At 43.0% G+C, this 27,628-nt stretch overlaps 1 protein-coding gene across 7 annotated transcripts in view; it reads left to right on the top strand.

Annotated features, from left to right (window-relative positions):
* The window catches only part of C3H2orf42 (chromosome 3 C2orf42 homolog), a 170,856-nt gene extending 144,646 nt beyond the window's left edge, over positions 1-26,210 (top strand). For 3 of the 7 annotated variants that reach the window (XR_010730305.1, XR_010730306.1, XR_010730303.1), the window contains exons 4-6: positions 13,558-13,739; positions 16,225-16,278; positions 20,756-26,210. The gene's annotated coding sequence lies outside the window, so the exon portion shown is untranslated. The remainder of the gene's footprint in view (positions 1-13,557; positions 13,740-16,224; positions 16,279-20,755) is intronic. The other 4 variants (XM_066267326.1, XM_066267324.1, XM_066267325.1 and 1 more) reach the window with 2 other exon arrangements.
* The last annotated feature ends 1,418 nt before the right edge of the window (positions 26,211-27,628 follow it).

Raw genomic sequence — 27,628 nt, 5'->3', positions numbered from 1 at the left:
GGCCTCTGCTCTGTTGCATGGCAACCAAACTATTTTAGTGTCTGAGGTAAGGCTATGGAGCCATCCTCAGCACCTGGGGCCAACTTTGCTCCAACCATTTGAACCAAGCCATGACTGCAGGAGGGGAAGAGAGAAGAGAGATGGGGATGGAAGGGTGGAGAAGCAGATGGTCGCTTCTCCTGTGGAACAGTCTGTGCTTCCCATACCACAAGAGGGGCTAATGGACCTCTGTATTCTCTTCATTACCTCCCTTCCACTAATCTTGTGTTCTCTTTTTTGCCTTGTTATTTTCTCTTTCCTTATCTTTTTTTCTTTCCTCACTTTTGCTGCTTTGCACTTGCATTCTGTTCTCTTTTTTTTCCCCCCCAAAGTTAGAAGCAAGGAGGCAGTCAGACTCCCATATGTGCCCAACCAGGATTCACCCGGCATGCCCACCAGGGGGTGATGCTCTGCCCATCTGGGGCATTGCTCCTTTGTGGCAGGAGCCATTCCATGGCCTGAGACGGAGGCCCTGGGGTCATCCTCAGTACCCAGGCCAACTTTGCTCCAATGGAGCCTTGGCTACGGGAGGGGAAGAGAGAGATGGAAAGGGGGGAGGGTGGAGAAGCAGGTGGGCACTTCCCCTGTGTGCCCTGGCCAGGAATCGAACCTGGGACTTCTACATGCTGGGCCAATGCTCTACCACTGACCCAACTGGCCAGGGCCATTGCATTCTGTTCTCATTTTTCCTTTAACTTTTTCTGCCCTCCCTTCTCCATGCCTAACTTTAGAATAATCCTGGGGAATTCATCAGCATTGCTTTGTCCAATTGGGAGAACTTAGACCAAGGATGTTCCTGTAGCTCATCACTTCTGTAAGGCACACCAACGTATTTCTACTGTTTCTGAGGAAACAATTCGTGATTCTGTATCAGCAATGCAGGGTTACCAACAAATAAGATCAAATTGTCACTGTCCACTCAAAGTCGGAAAGACATGGTTCTAGTCTACTCTTACTGTACTGTAATGTTAAAGAGAAATAGGAAGCTAAATGTAAAGGAGGAAGAGCAAAAGAAACCAGGTTTAAAAAAACCCACATATGGAGGCAAGGCAGTCAGTTCCCAGGGCCAAATTGCTCACACCATTGGAGCCTTGGCTACAGGAGGTGAGGATAGAGAGAGAGAGAGAAGGGGAATGAGGAGAGGTGGAGAAGCAGATGGTCGCTTCTTCTGTATGCCCTGACCAGGAATTGAACCCTGGGACTTCCACATGCCGGGCTGATGCTCTACCACTGAGCCAACCAGCCAGGGCCAAGATTTGACTATTCTTGCTAGAGTACAGAAAGTTAAAGTCCTTATGTAGCAGTGATAGTTTTTTAAGATGAAGACACCAACATTACACCAAAATAGAGTGTAAGTACAAAATGTCAATAAAGTACAGCTTTTGAATTACCAAATGATTGTTAACTTCTGTGCAGTAGAAGAAAGGTGCATAGCATACCTCTTTCTCATTCTAGTTTTGGATTTGTGTTTTGCTTTGTTTTTAAAGGAGTGTGCATCGAAATTTAAGGTCTTTGGCTAGGATGTTTGAGTTGAGGAGAGAAAGCAGTTGAAGAGTAATTGCTACTTTATGGCAGAACAAAAGTAATACATTTCAGTAGCTCATTCTCTGATCCCACCTTCTGAGCACAAGCAAGATGTAGTTGGGGACTTTATTTCAAGAAAGGCAATTACTTAAACTAGACAAAGCATTTGTTCAGTATTATTCACTGTGTAAAATCTGTTGTGTCCAGATTAAGGGCATTGATTTTTGGTTTTTGGGGGGGACATCGATATAGTTGCATTAAACAGAAACCTTATGTGTGTGTATTCATTGGCCAGTACTGGGATTTTATCAAGATCAAAAGATAAAAAGTGGTATGTGTGGAGTTGAGAAGAACATGCTTAGAAAATAATCACACAGGTTCAGTGATGATTTCTCAGTTGTTTTCTCTCGACCTTTGAGTAAGCAGCATTTGACACTCCCTCCTTGCACACTAGTTTCACTTGGCTTCTAGGATGCCACTCCTTTGATTCCCCTCGTACTTTATCAATCTCTTCTTCTCAAACCTCTCCTCCCCTGTTTTTCTTCTTCTTTTTTTTTATTTGGCTGATCCTCCTCCTCCCTTTAGCCTTCAGTGATGGAGTGCGCAGATACTCGGATCAGTCCTTGGATCCTTTCTCTGTCTACACTTATTTTCTAGGTGCTCTGTTTCAAGGCTTTGAATACTATGTATACCCTGACAATTCTCAAGTGCATGTTACTAGCTTGAATGTCTACCCCTGAATTTGACTCTTATATCCAGCTGCCTACTAGATACCTCCACTTGGGTATCTAATAGCTTCTTGAACTTCACATATTAAAAAAACTAACTCTGAAACTTCTCTTCTCAAACCTATATCTCTGTCAATTCCTCCCCATCTCAGTTTCAGTTTTATTGACTATTTTGAGGACTCTCCCTTGACTCAGTTCTTTCTCTTACTCTCATCTTCAGTATACCAGCAGGTCCTGTCAGCTATACCTTAAAACAGGCATCTCCAAACTACGGCCCGCAGGCCGCATGTAGCCACCTGAGGCCATTAATCCGGCCCCCTGTAGCACTTCTGGAAGGAGCACCTCTTTCATTGGTGGTCAGTGAGAGGAGCACTGTATGTGGCGGCCCTCCAACGATCTGAGGGAGAGTGAACTGGACCCCTGTGTAAAAAGTTTGGGGACCCCTGCCTTAAAACAATATATCCAGGATTTGAACACTTCTAACCACTTCCTGTGCTACTATTAAAATAGTTTCTAAGTGTTCTTCCTCCCTTTTCTCTTGGTCCCTGTGATTAAAAACTAAAGTCCTGGCCCTGGCCGGTTGGCTCAGTGGTAGAACGTCGGCCTGGCGTGCAGAAGTCCCGGGTTCGATTCCCGGCCAGGGCACACAGGAGAAGCTCCCATCTGCTTCTCCACCCTTCCCCCTCTCCTTCCTCTCTGTTTCTCTCTTCCCCTCCCATAGCGAGGCTCCATTGGAGCAAAGATGGCCCGGACGCTGGGGATGGCTCCTTGGCCTCTGCCCCAGGCGCTAGAGTGGCTCTGGTCGCGGAAGAGCGACGCCCGGAGGGGCAGAGCATCGCCCCCTGGTGGGCAGAGCGTCGCCCCCTGGTGGGCGTGCCGGGTGGATCCCGGGCGCATGTAGGAGTCTGTCTGTCTCTCCCCATTTCCAGCTTCAGAAAAATACAAAAAAAAAAAAACCAAACCAAAAAAACCCACTAAAGTCCTGCCTGACCAGGCGGTGGCGCAGTGGATAGAGCATCAGACTGGGATGCAGAGGATCCAGGTTCAAGACCCCGAGTTTGCCAGCTTGAGCGCAGCTCATCTGGTTTGAGCAAAAGCTCACCAGCTTGGACCCAAGGTCGCTGGCTCAAGCAAGGAGTCACTCGGTCTGCTATAGCCTCATGGTCAAGGCACATATGAGAAAGCAATCAATGAACAACTAAGGTGTTGCAACGAAAAACTAATGATTGCTGCTTCTCATCTCTCTCCATTCCTGTCTGTCTGTCCCTATCTATCCCTCTCTCTGACTCTGTCTCTGTCTCTGTTTCTTTTTTCTTTTTTTTTTCTTTCTTTTTTTTTTTTTTTTTGTATTTTTGTGAAGCTGGAAACGGGGAGGCAGTCAGACAGACTCCCACATGCGCCCGACCGGGATCCACCCGGCATGCCCACCAGGGGTCGATGCTCTGCCCATCTTGGGGAGTTGCTCTGCCGCAATCAGAGCCATTTTAGCGCCTGAGGCAGAGGCCACAGAGCCATCCTCAGCGCCCGGGCCAACTTTGCTCCGTTGGAGCCTTGGCTGCAGGAGGGGAAGAGAGAAACAGAGAGGAAGGAGAGGGGGAGGGGTGGAGAAGCAGATGGGTGCTTCTCCTGTGTGCCCTGGCCGGGAATTGAACCCGGGACTTCTGCACGCCAGGCCGACGTTCTACCACTGAGCCAACCGGCCAGGGCCTTGTCTCTGTTTCTTAAAAAAAAGAAAGCTAAAGTCCTTATAGTGGTCTGTAAGGGCACATTGGATCTTCAGCACTACTCTCTCTCAGCTGCTCTGACTCATCATCTTCTACCACTTTCCCCTTGTGCTCTAGCCACATTGGTCTCCTTGTAGTTGCTCCAAAATGCCAGACAACTTTGGGACCCTTGTAGTTGTTTTCTCTGCCTGGAATACTTCTTCTAGATTTTAAGATGGCCTCCTTTCTTCCTCCTTCAGGTTTTTGCTCAGCTGTCACCTAATCTGAACCATTTCTTGGACATTCTATTTAGGGTAAAAGACATCTTCTGCCCTCCGTCTTCCCTGTCCTCCTTTTTTGCTTTATTTCTTTCTGTAGAACTTACTGTTATTTGATATACTATTTATTCATTTATTTATTATTCAGATATTTATAGAGTACTGCCTACTAAGTGCCAAGCACTGTTCTAAGTATTCTCTCTATAGTTTATTTTTTGTCACCAACCACTAGAATGTAAAGTGTATGATGGCTAGGACTTTATTTTGCTCATTGCTATATATAAGGTCTACCGGAAAGTTCTGTTTTTGGAATAAAACAAAATATAAATTTTTCTTACTGTCAATAAACTTTATTAAATAATATAATTGCCATTATTATTAATGATTTCTTGCCAGCATGAGGACAATTTGTATATCTCATTTTTGAAAAATATTTTATCTTTTGATGTGAAAAATTAAACCAGTGCTTGTTTAATATCTTCTTCATTTTTGAATTTTTTGCCCTTCAAAAAATTTTCTACAGACAAAAACAAGTGATAGTTGGAGGGTGCTAAGTCCAGGGAATATGGTAGATGCAACAGACATGCTTCTGTAGCATTTCTTCCTTGTTGAAATTCGTAAAAATTACAGTGGCATAAATGAATTTTATCAATAGTCATGGGTACACTATGGCTTCACATATAAGACTAACGTGAATCAACTTTGTTTTAGTTAACTTGCTATGCCAGTATGTATACATTAAGTGATAAAAATAGAGAGGCAGCCCTGGCTGGTTGGCTCAGTGGTAGAGCGTCGGCCTGGTATGCAGGAGTCCCGGGTTTGATTCCCGGCCAGGGCACACAGGAGAAGCGCCCATCTGCTTCTCCATCCCTCCCCCTCTCCTTCCTCTCTGTCTCTCTCTTCCCCTTCCACAGCCAAGGCTCCATTGGAGCAAAGTTGGCCTGGGCGCTGAGGATGGCTCTATGGCCTCTGCCTCAGGCGCTAGAATAGCTCTGGTTGCAACAGAGCAACACCCCAGATGGGCAGAGCATCACCCCCTGGTGGGCGTGCCAGGTGGATCCCGGTCGGGCGCATGCGGGAGTCTCTCTTACTGCCTCCCCATTTCCAGCTTCAGAAAAATACAAAAAAAAAAAAAGAGAGGCACATGTGCCAAATAAACATGTGCTTACCTGTCGAAACTTGTTGTGATAGAACTGGACAGAACTCTCCAGTAGACCTTATACTTCATAGAACAATACCTAGCACATAGGAGTTAAATGAAGAAATATATTCAAATTTTAAATAAAAGGATTGACTATATAGAGGGTTATTTACCAGGGAATGAGGGAAAAGATCTGTATGAATAAGACATTATTCCAGCCCTCAAGTTTCTTGGTCTAAATAATGATTATTGACCTAAACAGTACTGTGATCTCTAGTAGGATAAAATGTTACATCATTTTGGAATTGGGGAGGTAAGGACTGGTATGCAGGAGTATGGATGTATTCAGAGACAAAGTCCTGCTTTGTCAGAATAATCAATATTTACTAAAATTAAAGAAAAAGTGCTACATTTTTATTGGAACTATCTGATCTGTATTTAGCTTTCATAATATTTACAGCAGAAAAAGTTCATTTACATACACAAGGTAAAAGTTTTCCAAAAATAAAATTAGTTACAAATTAAAATATTTAAATCAGTTGAAATAAATAAAATAGAAATGCAAAAAAATTAATTTGCACTATCTTTTTAGGGTAGGATTGATGATAGCTCAGTGCATTATTGGCTTTTGGGTTATATGATAGTTCCTGTCTGATCTTGTTAACAGCAAGAGTTTCTTTAAAATCCTATGATCAGCCTGACCTGTGGTGGCGCAGTGGGATAAAGCGTTGGCCTGGAACACTGAGGTCACCGGTTCGAAACCTTGGGCTTGCCTGGTCAAGGCACATATGGGAGTTGATGCTTCCTGCTCCTCCCCCTTCTCTCTCTCTCTGTTTCTCTCTCTCACTCCTCTCCTCTCTCTCTAAAAAATCAATAAATAAAATATTAAAAAAAAATCCTATGATCAATCTTTTAAGGTAAAATCCCATTATCAGTCTTTAAAATTCCATTATCAGTTATTTTTAGGTAACTCCTTGGAACCTTCTATCATAGCCATTTCCTGTCAGGAAAAGTTAAAGAGTTTACTATCCTTTCCTCTTCCATATCTGAAAATTCTTTTCTGGAATCCCTGACTATCCACTTATTAGCTGTTTGGTCTTGAACCTCAGTTTCAGCACTTGTCAAATAGAATAATGATAAATGGCACCAGTCTTACTTCTTTTTTTTTTTTTTTTTTTTTTCATTTTTCTGAAGCTGGAAACAGGGAGAGACAGTCAGACAGACTCCCGCATGCGCCCGACCGGGATCCACCCGGCACGCCCACCAGGGGCGATGCTCTGCCCACCAGGGGGCAATGCTCTGCCCATCCTGGGCGTCGCCATGTTGCGACCAGAGCCACTCTAGCGCCTGAGGCAGAGGCCACAGAGCCATCCCCAGCGCCCGGGCCATCTTTGCTCCAATGGAGCCTTGGCTGCGGGAGGGGAAGAGAGAGACAGAGAGGAAGGCGCGGCGGAGGGGTGGAGAAGCAAATGGGCGCTTCTCCTATGTGCCCTGGCCGGGAATCGAACCCGGGTCCTCCGCACGCTAGGCCGACGCTCTACCGCTGAGCCAACCGGCCAGGGCTGAAAAAATAATTTTAATAAGCCCATTTTTTTTTCTAATGAGAACAGTGAAGCTTTTGTTTTTGGAAACAAAGACTAATTAATATATTGCTTTTTTTATAGAGTAGCAGGTTTATAGAAAATATTTCCTTGTCTCTCCGCCCAGATACTTACATTGTATGAAGGAAGTGAAATGGTAGAACTCTACCCCATGCTGCCCAGTGTGCTTGCTTGTATCTAGGCAGGAAAATAACCATTTTCCTTTAGATGAAATTAGAACTCAGGAGGTAATAGTATTTGAGAGGGGCTCAAAGGGATCTGTGATGATGATAATAGCAATATTAATGGCTGACCTTACCAGGCAGTATGCTGAGCACGTTGTGTGGATTGTCTTTTAGCATTGTAACCACCATATTGAGGCTGGTGCTATGAGAAGTAGAGATGTATTAGGAGTAAGGAACATAGACTCTGAGGTCAGATCAGCACTGACATCTCAGCTTTGCCAGTAACTAGCTATGTGGCCTTGAATAAGAAAACTGCCTCATTTTCTTCATCTGTATCTGTATGAGGGTAGTAACAGTACCTGCTTCATAAGATTGTTGTAATGATTCCGTGATATAAGCCATGTAACGTGCTTGGCACATAGTGCTCACCAAATGTCAGCTATTATCATAATTAATAGTTGTTATTATCATTTAACTGATGGAGAAACAAAGGCTTTGAAGGAGGTAAGGTTATGTGCCTAAGTGATACAGCAAATAAATAATGATATTTGCTCCCAGGCAGTCAGACTACAGAACTCTTGTTCTTAACCATTACACACACCACCTTTATGCGTTGAGGGGAAAAGACTGGATAAGATCTGCATTTTGTCCAACTTGAGATGTGCATAGATGTAAAGGTCAGGCTTAGGTTTGGACCTACCTAATCTTCATTTGTGATCTTAAGCATCTTATCACCATAGCATGTGCTTGGTTATTCTTTGAGTTGATTCAACCCTAGATCTAAAGAATGAATGATAGGTTAATGATGATTTTCTCCATAACTAACTCATAGGGTATTCCCTGGCCAGGGCCAGGAAATTGCGCAAAATAAATCCCTGTGCCCTTCCCATTGCTCTTTGGATCAGAGGTAGAAGCTTGTTTGGTCTCTTTTGTGAGTGAGATTGTTTCTCTTAATATAACTAGTAACTATGAGAAGCAGAGCAGTGTATACATTGAACACTTTCTATGTGCCATGCATTTTACAGGGATTATCTCATGTAATCCTTAAAATAATGCTGTAAAATAGTTGCTCTTATCCCTATTTTATAGAAACAAATAGAGGTTAGGAAATGTGCTTAAAGTCTCATAGTAAGTGGTACAGCTGGGATCTGAATGAGCAGTCTGGCTTCAGAGTCCATACTCTTAACCTCTGCACTCTCCTTCTATTCTTCCCTTACCTGGAAAGGCCGTAGTATGGGCCTGGTGGCTTAGTAGGGCCAGTTCTATATTCCTCATTGGACAAGTAGGAGGATTTTGACTGTTGGGCTGAGATACTGTCTTGACACTGCCATCAACTTGCCTAGTATAGGACTTCACTTTTCTCAGCCTATTGTCCTTATTCATTAAACAAATGTGTCACTCTAGACTGTCTCAGAGATCCCTTCTAACTGATGATCTAAAGGGAGGAAGGTAACACCAGCTCAGCTTCTTGATTTCTTTTTTCCAGTGCCTTGATTTTGAAGCAGTAGTATTTGTGAGGTTTTAGGGAGTCTGCTTTGTATAGGGAAAATTTTAGGGCAGAGAGGGAGCCACCTTCCTGAAGAAGGTAGATCTGGTCTCTCTTTTTGAGGTTGGTTGCCAAGGGAACCTAGCCTCTGGCCAGCAACAGTCAGGAATGCTTTGGTTGAATGTTGGGTACAGATAACTAAAACAAGCAACACATTTAAGTTTCACTTTCCAAACTGCTCCCCCCACCCCAGCTCACTTTCCTTTTCAAGCTGCTAGTTTTATACACTTTTTATATGATAGGCACTGTTTTAAGTACAGTAGAAAGTATTATTTAATCTTCATAGTAATATTATGTGATAGGTACTTGTTCTACATTTACAGATAATGAAAGTGAAGCAAATAGAGTTAAATACTTTGTCGATATTTACTCAAGTGGAAAGTGGTATCAAATCCACTAAGTTTTAATGTCTGGTTGGACCTTAAAAATAAAACAAAGGGAGGACTCTTTATTTGTGGATTTTGTTTGATTATTTTGTTTTTGTTTTATTTAGAATGATAGACCCTTGGTTTTGGGAAGGGCCTTTGCAGTGATACAGCCAAGTTCTTTGTCTTCAGACTGCCATCCAGCTGATTACAGGAATGCTTTCTTATCACTCCCCTGACAGGTGATCATCCAAGTTCTTTTGAATACTTCCATTGCCAGGAAGCTCACTTCTTTTTTATTTTTTTTTATTTTTCCGAAGCTGGAAACCAGGAAAGACAGTCAGACAGACTCCCGCATGCACCCGACCAGGATCCACTCGGCACGCCCACCAGGGGGCGACGCTCTGCCCACCAGGGGGCTGCTCTGCCCCTCAGGGGCATCGCCCTGTTGCGACCAGAGCCACTCTAGCACCTGGGGCAGAGGCCAAGGAGCCATCCCCAGTGCCCGGGCCATCCTTGCTCCAATGGAGCCTCGCTGCGGAAGGGGAAGAGAGAGACAGAGAGGAAGGAGAGGGGGAGGGGCGGAGAAGCAGATGGGCGCCCCTCCCGTGTGCCCTGGCTGGGAATCGAACCCGGAACCCCTTGCACGCCAGGCCGACGCTCCACCACTGAGCCAACCGGCCAGGGCCGGGAGCTCACTTCTTGAGAAATCTCATTATATTGTTGAATAGCTCTCATTGGTAGGAAATTATTTCTTGTTTTGAATGTAATCTTATGAGATGACTTACCAGTTTTAAGACTGTCCCCTGGAACCATACAGGAGAAATATAATTTTATGAATGTTGTAAGAGAGTCTCCCTGTTTATAAGGAATATTTATAGTTTTTTGTAGCATCTTCCAATTTTAGTATATGTGCTGCCAAAGTAAGCACATTCTTGTAGCATCTAAACTTGTATTTAATTCAGATTGGTTTGTGCAAAAGCACTCGCTATCTTTTACTACTTTGCAAGTATAGCCTTGCAACAAATAAACGCTTTATGTCTTATGATAAGTTGGACATAATTCCACGGTTTTGGAGAATGAATGGATAATGAGCTGAATCTGTACAATTGTGTATGAGTCTGGAAGTAGCCTCCTACTTTTGTAATTTCTAGGACATCAGGTTGCTGCCCTGTACACAGCCAGAGCTCACAAAATGGCTGGAAGTTTATCCGGGCACTTGAGGAAACTGCATTTACTTCATAAGACCACTAGGTGATGAACTACTCACAAGCCAAGATTCCCAGAGCCGGTTGTATACAGGAGAGTTTTTGCCTGTACTCAGAAAGGCTATTGGAAGTCACCTGGCACAACCTCATTGAAAGGCTTTTTTTAGAGGGAGAGGAAACATCTGTGTACACTTTTTCTTTCCCAGCTTTGTTCCAATTTTAAATATTAATTTCATGAGGACACTTCCTTGAGGGCTTTTCTTAGAAAAGGGGCATGGATGACGATTCTTTCAAGGTCTTTATGTGTATAAATTATATCTTGTCTGGATTTAGGATTCTTGGATAGAAGTCTTAGTCTCTACAAAGTCTGTATGCAGCTTTCTACTATCTTCAGTTTCTAGTGATACAGATGAAAAGTCCTATGCCAATAGGATACTTTTTTCTTGTAAATAATAACCTGTTCTCTGTTTTTGGAAGTTTGTAAATTTTTTCTTTATTTTGAGTTTCATCATGATATGCTTAGAGTGTGTCTTTTTAAAGATAACTCTGCATGCTACATGATGAAACTTATAGACTTAAAAACTTAAGTTTTTTCTTAGTTCAAGGAAGTTTTATTGCTTTCCTTCTATGTGTTTCCAACCTCCTTACTTTATAAATGAGGAAACTGAGCCCACAGTCATTCAACTAGGTAAAAATGAACCTTAACCAAATAACCTGACTCCTTTGATGAGCTAGACTTTAATTGTATTGAATATTGCTCTAATGAGAGGGCCATCAGAACAACTTGGAAATTTTTTAGTGAGATAAGAATTTTGCCAAGGGTTTGTGGAGAGATAAAGAAGGAATAAGAAATTAATTACATTTTTTTTTTTAAGTGAGAAGAGGGTAGACAGATTCCTGCATGCCCCCCAACTGGCAGCTGCTGTCTAGGGCCAATGCTCAAATCAACTAAGCTATTTTTAGTGCCTGAGGCAGATGTGCTTGGACCAACTGAGCTATCCTAAGTGCCTGGGGCTGACACTTGAACCAGTTGAGCCACTGGCTGCAAAAAGGGAAGCGAGAGGAGGAGGAGAGGAAGGGGGACAGAAGCAGATGGTCGCTTCTCTTGTGTGCCCTGACTGGGAATCAGACTCAGAACATCCATGCACTAGGCCAACACTCTATCTACTGAGCCACCTGGCCAGGGCCAGAATGATTAAATTTATTATGATTAAAATGTGGCCCATTTGAGGGACTGAAAAATTCACCAGTCCCCTGGTATCCTAGTTATTAGAGCTATCCCAAAGCTCTAAAACTTAATAAAGCCAAGGAGGTGATTGAACACTTGGAGGATTACATCATTAGTTATCAGGAGTTGGATAAGCGTGGTCATGCCCTGTTGTAAATACTAGAAAACATAAAAATGTCATCTGAAGGCTTGGAGACATATCATAAACTGTCTTATCAGTGGTCTGGTTTCTGTTTTGAGCTCTTGCCTGGGACACTGTTCTGCTGGGAATCACCCATTCCTGGCTCTGTTGATCTTTGGGTTTCCCCAGCCCTTCAGTCCCTTTCAGTTTTGAAATGAAACCTACCACAGAGGGCGAGGTCAGGTACCTGGGAGGACTTTGACAGCTCATACCAGGTTGTTTTCTTTCTGGAGCCGTCTGGTATGTGACTGTGTGAGATGTAAGGCTCAGTCAGCTGTGATATAGACTAATTGATGGTGAATCAGCCTTGCTTAAGACCTAGGTAGTATCATTTCTTTGGGTGACCAGGAAAACATATACACCAAATACATTGTCTTTCATCTGCAGAAGGTTGAAAGTTAAGAGCAGTCTCCAGAGATCTTCCTGATCTCTCTCTGCCTTTGGTTTATTGAAGAAGGAAAGGCTTCATTCAGTGTCCTTTCTCCTCTCTCTCTGCTTTTGGTTTATTGAAGAAAGGCTTTATTCAGTGTTTTTTCTCCTCATTTGTAAAACCTCTTTTCTTTTCAGGAAGGAACCAAGTCCCTGGCTACTCTGTTGCTCCAGCTTCTAAACTTTTATCCTATGACTCCTAGAATTGCTATTCTGATATGAGTTGACTCTTAGATACCTCTAGACTCATACCCCACATGTCCCACTCCTGAACCCCTTTACAGAATGCAGTTTTCCTTCTTCCCTTTGCTGTAAACCTGGTTTCTACCATATTAGAGCACTTCACTTGGAATTTTTATAAGTGCAGTTGGCTCTTTCTTCAATTTACCCTATTCCATTTCCACCTGATTTGGCCTGACTGCCCCGTAGTCCCATTCGCCAGCATTGCAGAGCTTCTTCCAGACCTTCATATACCTTTTCCCATTTGAAACTTCTGCTGGCCAGCAAGCAAGTCTACCTGATCCCTATCCTTGATGCTGGCATCTATACTCATTCTTCCATGTTTGTTTAGGACTTAGGTGTCTGACTTCCTTGCCTGGGGCTCTGGCCAGGCTAAGGGATTGATGGCCAAGGCTTAGCCTAAGGCCAAGGATTCAGGATAAAGCATGGAATTACTGGTACCTGTAAGTGATTTCGAATGTATCATATAAAGTTATTTTCTGTATGTTTGCATCTATATGTATGAGCTCAGAAAAAAAAATTTGTTTTAATTTAGTGAGAGGAGGGGAGGCAGAGAGACACACTCCCGCATGCGTCCGACCGAGAGCCACCCGGCAAGCCTACTAGGGAGTGATGCTCTGCCCATCTGGGGCATTGCACCATTGCTCAGCAACTGAGCTCTTCTTAGCTCCTAAGGTGGAGGCAATGGAGCCATCCTCAGTGCCTGGGGCCAACTCGCTTCAGTGGAGCAGTGACTGTGGGGAGCAGGGAGAGAAGTGAGGCAAAGCAAGAGGGGGAGGGGTGGAGAAGCAGATGGATGCTTCTCCTGTGTGCCCTGACTGGGAATTGAACCTGGGACATCCACAAGCCGGGCTGACGCTCTACCATGGCCAACTGGCCAGGGCCAGAAAAAATTTAAAGCATTATATTTGTGTTTTATTTACACAGATGGGGATACATTTTATATATTGTTCTGGTATTTCCTTCTTTGATTCAGTAATATGCCTTGACAATATTCCATGTTGGTATGTAAAGATGCTTACTGTATCTTTCATAGAGTAGATATACTGTGTTTTATTTAGCTACTCTCCTATCAAGAACATTGAGGTATTTCCAGTTTTTTGTTGTTATGAATGATTCTTGTGTTTTAAATGCCAGCATTCTGTTCCTAAGCCTCCCTCCCCCCTTTTATATTCTCCCTAGCTGATCTCAGCCTGTCTGATGGCTTCAGTTACCATCTACACGTGGATGATGCCCAAATCTTTCTCCAGACCACAATATCCAACTGCTCATACAGACCACTCCACTGGATTGTTGTGCAGACTTGGCAAAATGCATCCTCCTGCTCTTCCTTACTTCCTTCTCGTCCAGTGTCCTGTCATGTGGTAAATAGCACCATTGAGCCATGTAGTTGTTAGGCCCCAAAGCCTAGTAGTAATTGTAAGTTCTCCTTTCCCTTTCCACAGCTGACAACCAGCTTATCACTAGGACTTGTCCTTCCCAGTATTTCTTGAATCCTTCTGGAATGCTTTCTTTCCTCCTTCATTGCCACTATTCTGTATCTTAGTTTCCTAGTTTATAAAATAGAATATTTGTGAGGATTAAATGAGTTAATACATATAAAATACTTAGTTTAGGGATGAATTGGCACCTAGTAATTCTGGGTGAATGTTAGCTGTTATCATCATCATTGTTGGCTCCTCCTCCTCCTCACTTCTCTCCCTTTTCCCCTCTCCATCCCTTTTTTCCTCCTCCCTCTCTTTGTGCTCTTAGTTGTCATTGTTATCTCTTGTTGTTGTGCATCTCTCCTCCCTTCCTCACAGTCTCTGTCTCCGTTCCATTTTCCACACTGCAGCCAGAGTGATCTTTATAAAATGTAAGAATGATCATGATCTAACTCCCTTGCTTAAAAAACCTTCAGTAATATTTCTGTTGGACTTTTGCATGTACTATTAGTCCCACCTAGAATGCTTTTTCCTTTGATCTTTGAATGGCTGATTCCTTTTTATTAAGATACCTGCTTTTAAATGTCATCTCCTCTGAGAGGCTTTACCCTGACCACCTAATGATTCTAAAGTAATGATGTTACTGTCTGTAACATCACCTATTTTAATTTTTTGTATAGCACTTAGCAATATGTGATATTTTTATGATTAATTCATATATTTGTGTATAGTCCCCTCCAGTGAGAATGTAAACTCTTTGAAAAACAGGGATACTGACTATTTTAGTTACTATATTCTTAGCACCAAAGACAGTGTCAGGCACACTGTATATTCAGTGAATACTTGTTAAGTGAATGATAAAACAGTTTCATATGTCTTATGAGGCACTTCTTTGGGTTTTCAGCATCATCTGCCTCTTTTTTTGACAGAGACAGAGAAAGAGTCAGAGGGATAGATAGGGACAGAGAGACAGGAAGGGAGAGATGAGAAGCATCAATTCTTTGTTGCAGCTCCTTAGTTTTTCAGTGATTGTATGCTCATATGTGCCTTGACTGGGTGGCTACAGCAGGGCAAGTGACCCCTTGCTCAAGCCAGAGACCTTGGGCTCAAGCCAGCGACCTTCGGGCTCAAGCCAGCAACCTCGGGGTTTTTTTTCTTTCTGAAGCTGGAAACAGGGAGAGACAGTCAGACAGACTCCCGCACGCGCCCGACCGGGATCCACCCGGCATGCCCACCAGGGTTGAAGCTCTGCCCACCAGGGGGCGATGCTCTGCCCCTCCAGGGCGTCGCTCTGCCGAGACCAGAGCCACTGTAGCGCCTGGGGCAGAGGCCAAGGAGCCATCCCCAGCACCCGGGCCATCTTTGCTCCAATGGAGCCTTGGCTGCGGGAGGGGAAGAGAGAGACAGAGAGGAAGGAGGGGGAGGGGGTGGAGAAGCAAATGGCGCTTCTCCTATGTGCCCTGGCCAGGAATCGAACCCGGGTCCCCCGCACGCCAGGCTGACGCTCTACCGCTGAGCCAACCGGCCAGGGCCAGCCTTGGGGTTTTGAACCTGGGTCCTCCGTGTCCCAGTCCGACGCTCTATCCACTATCCACTGCGCTACCGCCTGCTCAGGCTCATCTGCCTCTTAATATACTCTTTACCTTGGTCTTTCCACCCCACCAGCTCATCCCATTTCTTCAGATCTGCTTTCTTGCTGTAGGACCTTGGTATCCTGCTCACAAAAATTAGGCGATCAGGGAATGTGCAGATACTCCAGTACTTGCAGCCTTTTGTATAGTGCATTTTCAGCAATGAAATAAAAGTTGGTTTTGAACCTCGTTTGCATAATTGAACAACTTTCTTGGCTTGTCGTTTGCTTTTCTGATGTTCTTGTTTAATAAAAAAAAATCAAATGCTTTTTTTTTCAATATTTTTTATTTATTGATTTTTTTTTAGAGAGAGAGGAGTGAGAAAGAGAGAGACAGAGAGAGAGAGAGAGAAGGGGGAGGAGCAGGAAGCATCAACTCCCATATGTGCCTTGACCAGGCAAGCCCAAGGTTTCGAACCGGCGACCTCAGTGTTCCAGGTCGACGCTTTATCCCATTGCGCCACCACAGGTCAGGCTCCAAATGCTTTTTTTTATCACTTCATATTCATTTTGAAATATCTCCTAAAATTTGTGAGCAGGATACCAAGGTCCTACCTACCAAGGTCCCTCTCCCTAAAACATACTTCCTCAAGTGCCCTGCCACTGCCTTGGTATCTCCTATTTATTCTTTAGGTTTTAGCTTAAGTGTAACTTCACCTTACTAGCTGCCTTTTTCTTTTTAAAATTTGTATTGATTGATTTTATAGAGAGAGGAAGGGAGAGAGAGAAACATCGATTAATGCTTTCATTTTATTTATGCATTCAGTGATTGATTTTTGTTTGTGCCCTGACCAGGGACTGAATCTGCATCCTTGGTATATCGGGACGATACTCTGAGCTTTGACTAAGGTTAGCCTTCTTAATCTTACAGTTCTCAAATATTGCCTTTAATTATCATACATATTATAATTATTTGTCTCTCTCTTTTTTTTAATTTATTGACTTTAGTGAGAAAGGAAGGGGGAAAAGAGAGAGACAGAAACATTGATCTGTTCCTGTATGTGCCCTTACCGGGGATCGAACCTACAACCCTATGTTGACGCTCTAACCAATTGAGCTATCCAGCCAGAGCTATTTGTCTTCTTAATTAGATGGGAAGTTCTGTTGGACAAAGGCCCATGTCTTGCCCACTATGTATTCTTAGTTCTAGCTGCTGTGGGATAGAAGGATCCCTTGAGGAGGTTGGTGAGTAGGAGGATAGAATACCAGTGGTATCATCTGAGGGGCAACAAAGTATGTCTTAGAATGTCAGGGCGAGGTCTAATCATTTGGCCCTGGCTCATTGTCATTCTCCTTATTCCATCATCTTGGGTGACGCCACTGTTTGCCTGGCTGAATCATCTAACATTCTTGAGAAGAACCATCTAAACATACTTGTCTCTCTCTGAGACATTCATAAAATCAGAGTAAGTCCAACAGAGAACTTTGTCCATGAAGGAGGCATGAGGGCTGAGGACAAAGGTTAAGGATCTAGGTAGGCCGATTATTTATTCCTAATGGCTATGGCAGAAACTGAGAGTTGTGTTGGAATCCTAAGCAAGCAAGGAAGGAAGCGAAAAGGCCTTAGGGATAAGGTGAGGCAAAGATGAAACAGGAAGCTGAATCATTAGGTTAGAAATGTAGAGAATCAGGATAGTGGGTGAACTAATCAGAGCAAGCAGTTCAGGATTAGGACCATAAATAATCTTGGGGATTACTTAAATCAGTCTTTTAGCATTCTTGGCTTTTTAGTGTGGAACCAATTTTTGGATTATAGGAAGCATTAGGTAGTTGACATATAAGGGTTTGAACTAGATTGCATATTACTTTGTTTTTTACTTTTAAAAAAATTTTTTCTATTGCTTTGTAAAAGAGAGAGGAAGGGGAGGGGGGAGAGAGAAGCATCAACTTGTTTTTCCACTTACTTGTTTCATTTAATTGTGTACTTATTGATTGCTTCTTGTATGTGCCCTGACCAGGGATTGAACCCGTGATCTTGGTGTGCTGGGTTGACACTCTATGCACTGAGCTACCCAACCAGGGCCTACTTTGTTGGTATTTTATGTGCTATTTATAGTCAAATTGTACCTTAATTTTCTTCAAGAAATTCTACCTTACCTTTTTCCCCTACTTCAGTTTCTGCTCCTAAGAGCCTACCCTACCTTCACTTTTTAAAAATATGCTAGGTTGAACTAACTCATCCTTGAAACAAGCTGCCTGTACAGAAGCCTGCAGCAGTCCAGATGATCCTTTCAGATAGGGTGAGCACTCCTTCAGGCCACTTCCTTTCACCAAACCAGGTGTGGGAACCGATCTCAGCAGTCTTAGGAATTCAGGACTTTCTGCCCAGCCTGAATCTGTGGAATTTCTCTATGAATTTTGGGGAGGGACACGGGAGTGTAGAGTATAGGGTACTCTTATTGGTAACATATAGAATAAGGAGTAGTGGAATACTGGTTGAGTGTGCCTGAGGGTAGGATCTAAAAGTAGGTAGTGGACTTCAGTGTTTCCGACCTGGAATGGTCCTTAAGTTTATGGCAGTATTAGGGGTCTCTGATGTGCCAAAGTAAAGCAGTTCTGGTTATTAGCCCTTAGTGGTGTCTTGTATGTTTTTCTACATAGCCTAGAGCTCTTCAAACTGACTAGTGGCTGGCATAATGCTGGGTGCTGAGCAGGAATCATGGGGATAGAAACAATACTTACTGATGAGGGACATGTTCTCTTTTGAAGTTTGGTTGGAATGATTCTATATACATATTGGGAAGTCTACGGCCCAGTCACCTGGCCTGTGTGAGGCAAGGTGTCTACACTCCCATCTTAGGGCTCTGCTAGGAAAACCAGCCTATGAGAGCTGGAGATCATGGCCTTTGTTAGTGATTTCCCCAAGAGTGTGTGTGCTCCTGCCTTTGATTCCTCTGCTTTCTGAGCCCCTTGTTCTGATATCCTGCCTTCTGTTTTCTGATTTGTGGCCTTCAAATTTCATAATCCATTCTAACTCCTTTTTCTCTATACTCTATTCCTGGCTTGACTGTTGGCTCTACCTAGTCCCCTAGTTTTGACATTGCCACCTAGCTTCAAGTAGGGCTTTCCTCTATTAGCCCTCTTTCTAGAGCAATAAATTTGAAGCTTTAATGCATCAGAATTACCTGTGGGAGTAAGGGTTAGTGTTGGGGGGAGCTGGATACTTACTTAAAATGCAAATTCTTGGTCTCTGCTGCTAGCTATTCTGATTGAGGAGGTATGGGTTGATAACCAGAATCTGCATTTTGATTGGCTTACCTGGTGACTTTTATACTAGCCATCATCGGCAGACCATATTCAGAGAAACTCTGACTTAGAAGACTCTGCTAACCCCTATCCCTAAAGGGGATATGCCAAGTAGAGGGGATTTGAGCCCATTACTTGGATCTTAAGATCCCAGCAACCGTAGTCATCCATTGGGGACAATGGATAACTGTCTCTATGTACCAGCACCTCATCTCCTCATTGCTGTGGTAGGTGCAGAGCCCAGATGAGGTAGAAGGTCTTAATGACTCCCATGGCAGGCCAGAATCTCTCGGATTTATAGGGGGCTTTGACTTTGGATTCAGAAGGGAGGCAGAACATAGACCATAAAGGCTGCCAGTTGCACTTCAGATTTGTCTCCAGGGTTTCTCTCTTTCCTGTGCACATAGACCCTGCCCTAATGTAGCTGTCTTTATTTGGTCTTCTAGCTGTCCTCACTTCCCACTGAGGCTATCATCTATATAGCTTCCACTGTCTTCCTATGAAACAACCCAGCGTGTGTCTCTCCTTTTTAAATCCTCTATTATAATGTTTCTGTTATCTGTGTAATCAAGTCCAAATGTGTTAGGTTGGAATGAATAGTCTTGCACACTTTTGTCTGAATTGTGGCTTACAAGGCCCAGCAAAGACTGTTTCTCGGGCTTATTCCAAGCCCCTCCCCCTTCATCTCCATCTCCTGGACCTTGACCTCTTGTTCAGCTCTCTGGCTTCATGGCCTTTGCAGTGCTATAGCTTCTGCCTGCAACACTCTTTACCCTGCTCTTCATCTCATTTAACTGTCCCTTGCCTTTAAGTTTCAGTTAAGCAATATCTCCTCTTAGAGGTCTTTTCTGGCTACTCCATACTTAGCAACTCTGTGTTACTCACACATGCATGTTATTTTTCCCACTGTTAGCTTCCATTAGCTCACTTATCACTTTTTACTGGTTTATCTGTCCTTCCTACTAGATTATAAACTCTTTGAGTGCTGGGACCTTCTTGTTCATGGTTGTATCTTCAGTGCCTAGTGCATAGAGACACTCAAGTACTTGTTGACTAAATTGCCTTTTACCTTCTCGTTGGTGCTTTGTGGCTGTGCACAACTCTCACCCTTTACCTGTGTTGTTGCCTCTGCCAGAAGTCCTCTTTCTCTCATAAACTGGTCAGATTCCTTCTTGCCCTTTACCGCTTCTCTAAGCAATTCCATGACTTCCTCAGGCATTGCTAGTTCAACAGAGGGAGACAACACTTTGGTCCTCTTGAATTGACTTTTGTCCTGCATGGTAATTTTACCTATGTAGGAGATAGATAGTTTAGTCCCTGGTTTACAGATGGCAAGCTAGAGGCTCTGAGAAATGGATAAGCTTGGAAGTGGCAGAACTGAGATTTGAATCTATGTCCGAGAGTCCTCACTCATTTTACCTCACTATGCTCTTTAAAAGAAACTGCCTGACCAGGTGGTGGTGCAGTCTCTCTCTTCCCACTTTTGTCTGAATTGTGGCTTACAAGGCCCAGCAATGACTGTTTCTCGGGCTTATTCCAAGCCCCTCCCGGGATGCGGAAGGACCCAGGTTCGAGACCCCGAGGTCGCCAGCTTGAGCACGGGCTCATCTGGTTTGAGCAAAAAGCTCACCAGCTGGGGACCCAAGGTTGCTGGCTCCAGCAAGGGGTTACTCAGTCTGCTGAAAGCCTGCGGTCAAGGCACATATGAGAAAGCAATCATTGAACAACTAAGAAGTCGCAACACACAATGAAAAACTAATGATTGATGCTTCTCATCTCTCTCTGTTCCTGTCTGTCCCTGTCTATCTCTGCCTCTGTAAAAAAAAAAAAAAAAAAAAAAAGGAAACCAAGTAGCAAACTCACAGACACTGAAGGCAAAAGAGGTGCTTTTAAAAAAAATTATTTAGATAATAATAGTATATATATAAAAATACATTTTAAAGATTTTCTCAATTAAACACAGTAAAAGGTATACTATTGACAAGCTATTTATAAGGATGATGGAGTAATGGGTGACTGTAACATTCAGAAGATGATGTGTATTTCATGTTTTTTTCTTTTTTCTTTTTTCTTTTTTTAGGTGAGAGCAGGGGAGATAGTGAGGCAGACTCCTGCATGTGCCTCAACCAGGATCCACCCAGCAGCCCTGTCTAGGGCCGATGCTCAAATACCAAGCTATTTTTAGTGCCTGAGGCTGATGTCTTCACATCAACTGAGCTATCTTCAGTGTTCAGGGCCATGCTTGAACCAATTGTGCCACACTGGCTGTGGGAGGGGAAGAGGGAGAGAAGCAAATGGTCGCTTCTCCTGTGTGCCCTGACCAGGAATCAAACTGGGGACATTCATACTCCAGGCCAACGCTCTATCCACTGAGCCACTGGCCAGGGCCTCATATGTTTATTTGTTCATATCTTTGGGGATTTCTTGTGATAGTGACAGTCAGCATATAACCTAGTGGAAATGAGCCAAGGTGAAACACTATTAAATTCAAACCAAAGCAAATAACAGTCATCATTCATAGTTGCTTGGAGGATAAAAAGTGAAATCTGAATATTTTGATGAGAGGAAAAATATACAAAATTGGCTTACAAAGCCTTTTATATGATATTATGCAGCTGTGAAGAAGAATTAGATACACATACATACACAGAACAATCTCTAAGATCTGTCCTTAAAGAGAAAACTGCATAAAAGTGCAGAATAGTGTTTGTATACTAACTTTAGTATTTGTATGAAAAAATGGGAGGACTGTATATACTTGTTATATTTGGAAGTTTGTTTTTGTTTTTTAAATACCTATTGTGTTGCTGAACACTTTTTTTGCCCCTGTGTGCATTGCCTTTTAAAAAAATTGTAGTGAAAAATACATAACAAAATTTACTATCTTAACCATGTTTATTTTTTTTTTATTTATTTTTTTACAGTGACAGAGAGAGAGTCAGAGAGAGGGATAGATAGGGACAGACAGGAACAGAGAGAGATGAAAAGCATCAGTCATTAGTTTTTTTTACGACACCTTAGTTGTTCATTGATTGCTTCCTCGTATGTGCCCTGACTGTGGGGCTGCAGCAGACCGAGTAACCCCTTGCTTGAGCCAGTGACCTTGGGTCCATGCTGGTGAGCTTTGCTCAAACCAGATGAGGTCCTCAACATCCCAGTCCAACGCTCTTATCCACTGCGCCACCACCTGGTCAGGCATCTTAACCATTTTTAAGTTTACTGTTCAGTAGTGTACAGTATATGCACATTATTGTGCAACAGATTGCCAGAACAGTTTATCTTGCAAAACTGGAACTCTGTATCCATTAAACAATTCTTCATTTTCCCTCCCCCTAGGTCCTGGTAACTACCATTCTACTTTCTCGTGGAATGTTCTTGAGGTTTATCCGTGTACTGTAACAGGATTTTCTTCCCTTTTTTTTTTTTTTTTTAAGCATTTTTTAAATTTTTTTTGTATTTTTCTGAAGCTGGAAACGGGGAGAGACAGTCAGACAGACTCCCGCATGTGCCCGACCGGGATCCACCTGGCACGCCTACCATGGGGCGACGCTCTGTCCACCAGGGGGCGATGCTCTGCCCATCCTGGGTGTCGCCATGTTGCGACCAGAGCCACTCTGGGGCAGAGGCCAAGGAGCCATCCCCAGCGCCCAGGCCATCTTTGCTCCAATGGAGCCTTGGCTGCGGGAGGGGAAGAGAGAGACAGAGAGGAAGGTGCGGCGGAGGGTGGAGAAGCAAATGGGCGCTTCTCCTGTGTGCCCTGGCCGGGAATCGAACCCGGGTCCTCCGCACGCTAGGCCGATGCTCTACTGCTGAGCCAACCGGCCAGGGCCCCCCCCTTTTTTTTAAATTTTTATTATTATTTTTTTTGTGGCAGAGACAGAGATAGTCAGAGAAAGGGACAGATAGGGACAGGCAGACAGGAAGGGAGAGAGATGAGAAACATCAATTCTTCGTTGCGGTTCCTTAGTTGTTCATTGATTGATTTCTCATATGTGCCTTGACCAGGGGGCTACAGCAGACCGAGTGACCCCTTGCTCGAGCCAGCGACCTTGGGCTCAAGCTGGTGAGCCTTGCTCAAACCATATGAGCCCATGCTCAAGCTGGCAACTGTGGGATCTCGAACCTGGGTCCTCCACATCCCAGTCCGACGCTCTATCCACTGCGCCACCACCTGGTCAGGCTCGGTCCCTTTTGTTTAGTGAATGATCCCCAACTTTATATCTGGGATTTTTGTGTTTTTAGAGATATTTTTGAAGTGAAACACATCTCTTACTAAAAAACAAAAAAAGGGGAGATTGTGTTTGAAATTGAAGATATCTGTGTACATCAGGGTACCCCACCATTTATCCTCACTTAGTCCTGTCTTACATTTCTGTGCTTCAGTTCCATGCACTAGAAATCTTGGGGCCCCCGTTTTCATAACATGTTTCCTGTGTGTTGATTTTGTCTTTACAAATGGAATAAATTCTTCAAGGCAGAAGACATGTCTTATATCCTCTAGTAATGAGCATAAAGAACTTACTCAAAAGCTACTTATTCAAGGAAGCAAGAGAGGTGAAGAGAGAGAGAAAAGACTTTCCTGTTCTGAAGAGATGATTGCTTTTGTTTTTTTCTGACTTGGCTTGTACTCTTCACTAGTGAAGAATTCCTTCTGCTTGCAGGCTAAGTGTGCTGGAGGGTGTGTGTGTGTGTGTGAGTGTGAATGTGTGTGATCTTCCTCTCTGAAAGCCTAGGAAATAAGGCAGAAGTTGGCATGAGGTCTTGAAGGTTGTGGGCTGATAGTGTGTAGTGAGACTTCTGTGTTGCAGAAGAGAATAGAATCACAGATTTCTATCCTCTTCCTAATTTCAAACCTAGATATTCAGCTGTCAGCAGGACAGCTGGATTTGTATATGCCTTAGGCTTCTTAAATTTAGTAGCACATTGTAGGAATGTTTGATAAAAATGTTTTTAAATTTTTCTTACAGAATTTGAAAGTACTTAACACAGGGCCTGGCATATAATTGGTACCTAAGAGGTGACAGAGTATGTGAGAAATGCTTTCAAACAGTTAAATCTTTCTCTAGGTCCTCTGCCTCTACTTATGTGCCTCTACTCCTACCCTCATGCTAAAGAGATAGGGGATAGCAACATGGATTAAACTTTGGGAAGCTTCCAGTTCTTTGTTTTTGGCTTTATGCTAAGGGGAGAAGTGTAATCTGCTCTCAAAGAGAAAAATATTTGGACCCTGTCCACTAGGTTACTTAAATTCTCACCCCAGGCTGAAGGTGTTCCAAACAAACAAGCATTTCTGGTCACCTTGGGCCACTTTCTTAGTAGGGACCTCGCTTGCGAATCTTAGTGGAGAAGTGTGTGAATCTCTATGGTAGTTGTGACAAGGTGGTGGGTTTGTGGGGTTGGGCATGAGTTTAACCTAGCCAGGATAGCTTGCTAGGAGCAGGCATTCAGGGAAGGGGTAAAGAAGGGGGGGAGGTTCTAAGCTCTGTCATTTTCTGCTCATAGGGAAATACAGGTCCTTGTGCCAGGTGCAGAACACTGGCCTGCTGTGTCTGTCACCTCCCTGTGAATGTCACCTCCTGGCTGCTCTGCAATGCATTGGGGTTAAGTAGGAGATGAATAGGGACTCTGAATCAGATAGCATTGTTTTAAGTCTCACATATCAGCAGGGTGGAAGTGTGCCTCTTGGGATCTGTTTCCTATGTGCTGAAATTAGAGGAATCCCATCCAGATCTGGGAGGGTTTCTCTTCATCCTTCTTATGCCCCCTCAGTTTACCTTGATCTTAAACTTTCATCCCTTTCATCTTATCTTTGGCCTGGCTTCTGGGAAGAGGAAGGTACAGGGTGAGGGAGGATGGAGAGTTAAAAATTGGTGGGAGTTTGTCCTTAGAATCCTTTCTGGAACAAAGTGTAGGTGTGAGGAGGAGGGTGAGTAAATGGGTGGGAGAATAAACAAGTGCTACCTGTACCACTTGCATGGCACTCAGCCCTTGCTTGGCACCATTGGTCCTGTGTAGAGTTTCTCACTCACATTTAAAGTATCAGCATGTATACACATGTAATTTTATATCAATAGAGTTATACCTTAATACTTTTTTTTTCCTTATTACTGTTTTGTAATTCTTTTTTACCTTTCCCTCCAGCTTTATTGAAATGATATTGACATATAATATTGTGTAAGTTCAGGGTGTACAGATTGATGATTTTATGTACATATAGTTAAATGATTGCCACATTTATCACCACACAGTTACCTATTTTTTGTGTATGATGAGAATCTTTTTTCACTTGATTGTGTGTTATAGACATCTTTTCATGTTAACCAATACAGAGTAAGTGGTTGAATTGTATTTCAATATGTGGCTATACTGTAATGTATTTTATTTTCTAACATTTAATCTATTTGTCTCATCTGTTATCAATGGGGCCTTTCCTGACCCCCTATTTAAAATTGTAACAGACTTTCTTTCCTATCTGCTTGCTCTCTTTTATTTTTCTATAGCATTTAGCACCACTTGATATACATTTAAATAATTTGTTGTCTCACATGCAACATTAGAATATAAGCTTATGAAGACAGAAATTTATTTTTTATCCATTACTATATACCTGGGGCTTAGAACAGTTTCTGGTCATAATTGGTGCTCAGTTTGTTGTACTTTTTGTATACCTGTTAGGTTTTTTATTTGCAATATTTTTGTTACTATGTACAATCTGTGATAAATGCAGTATGTGTGATCTTTGCACACTTGTCTACTTACCTCAGGATAAAGTCCAAGAAATGTAATGACTGAGTTAAAGGTTATGCATGTTTAATGTCCATTTGTGGAGCCACTACTCTTTTGTTTTTTTCATTTTTATTTTATTTTTTTAAGATTTTTTAAAATTCATTTGAGAGAGGGGTGAGAGGGAGGAGTAAGAAGCATCAACTCCCATATGTGCCTTTTTTAAGATTTTTTTATTTATTCATTTGAGAGAGGGGTGAGGGGAAGGAATAAGAAGCATCAACTCCCATATGTGCCTTGACTAGGCAAGCCAGGGGTTTTGAACTGTCATCCTCTGCGTTCCAGATCAACACTTCATACACTGCGCCACCACTGGTCAGGCTCATTTTTATTTTTAATTTATTGTGTTGATATGGTTTCAAGTGTTGCACTCAATGTAAGAATGTTAATTAACTTTTACCAACAGTGTGGGAGATTGCCAGTTTCTCCACATCACGAGAAACACTGGGTTGTGTATTTTTTGTATTCCTCATTGAATAGGTTAGACATGGTGTCATCTCTGTAATGTAGTAGTTGAGAATGTGACTCTGGAGCCAGCCTGCTGGGGCCTGAATTCTGACTCAGACACTTACGGTGTGACCTTGGGTAAATCATTTAACCTCTCTTCCCTCAGTATCATATTTGGTAAAAGTGGGGATAATGATAGTACCTCTTTCATGGGGGGAAAAATCAGTTACTTCAAGTAAAATGAATTCAAATAGTAACAGATTTAGCACTCAATAAGTATGATTTAATTTACATTTCTTTGAATAATAAAGATTGACTATCTTTTCAAATGTATTTTGGATATTTGTATTCTTTCTTTGCATCACTTATATCCTTTGCACATTTTCTCAGTAATATTTTCCATATATATATATATATATATATATTTTTTTTTTTTTAAGTAAGAGGAGAGGAGAGGAGATAGTGAGACAGACTCCTGCTTGCACCCCAACCAGGATCCACCTGGCAACCTCGTCTAGGGCCGATGCTTGAATCAGCTGAACTATGTTTAGTGTCTGAGGCCAATGCTCAGACCAACCAAGCTATCCTCAGCACTTGGGGCTGATGCTCTAATCCAGGGGTCCCCAAACTACGGCCCGCGGGCCGCATGTGGCCCCCTGAGGCCATTTATCTGGCCCCCGCTGCACTTCCAGAAGTGGTGGTTAGTGAGAGGAGCATAGTTCCCATTGAAATACTGGTCAGTTTGTTGATTTAAATTTACTTGTTCTTTATTTTAAATACTGTATTTGTTCCTGTTTTGTTATTTTACTTTAAGATATGTGCAGTGTGCATAGGGATTTGTTCATAGTTTTTTTTATAGTCCGGCCCTCCAGTGGTCTGAGGGACAGTGAACTGGCCCCCTGTGTAAAAAGTTGGGGACCCCTGCTCTAACCAATTCAGCCACTGGCTGTGAGAGGGGAAGAGAGAAGGAGGAGAGGGAGGTGTGTGTGGGGGGGGAGATTGCCTTTCTGACCGGAAATTGAATCCGGGACATCCATACGCCAGGCCAGTGCTTTATCCACTGAGCAAACTGGCCAGGGCTTCCTAATAATTTATAAGAGTTAAAGTGTTAATTATTATATATGGTACAAAATTCCTCCCAGTATGTCATTTGTCTTTTATCTTTGTTTATGCATTTTTTTGCTACCTGGAAATTTTATATTTTTAAGTAATCAGAATAATCTTTTCCTTTGTAGTTTTCTCTGCTGCTAGGCCAATGTTTAGAAAAGGCATGCTTTAACAGACTGACAGCTGTTAGAGCAGAGGGGGCCTTAGGGGACTGGGTGAAACAGGTGAAGGGATTAAGCAAAAAAAAAATCTGGTGTGACCTGAGTTGGTGCAGTGGCTAAAGCATCGACCTGGAATGCTGAGGTCGTTGGTTTGAAACCCTGGGCTTGTCTGGTCAAGGCACATATGGGAGTTGATGCTTCCTGCTCCTCCCCCCTTTCTCTCTCTCTCTCTCTCTCTCTCTCTCTGTCTGTCTCTCCCCCTCCTCTCTCTCTCTCTCTCTCCCTCCCTCCCTCCCTCCCCTCTCTCCCCTGTCTCCCTAAAAATGAATAAATAAAATCTAAAAAAAAAACACCAGTCTCACAGACAACAGTGTGGTGATAACTAGTGGGAAGGGGGCGGGAGTAGGTAGAATAGGGTAAATGAAGGCTAAGAGGTGACAGAAGGAGGCTAGACT

This window comes from Saccopteryx bilineata, chromosome 3 (genome assembly GCF_036850765.1).
Source record: "Saccopteryx bilineata isolate mSacBil1 chromosome 3, mSacBil1_pri_phased_curated, whole genome shotgun sequence".
NCBI lineage: Eukaryota > Metazoa > Chordata > Mammalia > Chiroptera > Emballonuridae > Saccopteryx > Saccopteryx bilineata.
Note: the sequence above shows the minus strand (reverse complement) of the source record. Positions and strands in the feature narration are given on the sequence as shown.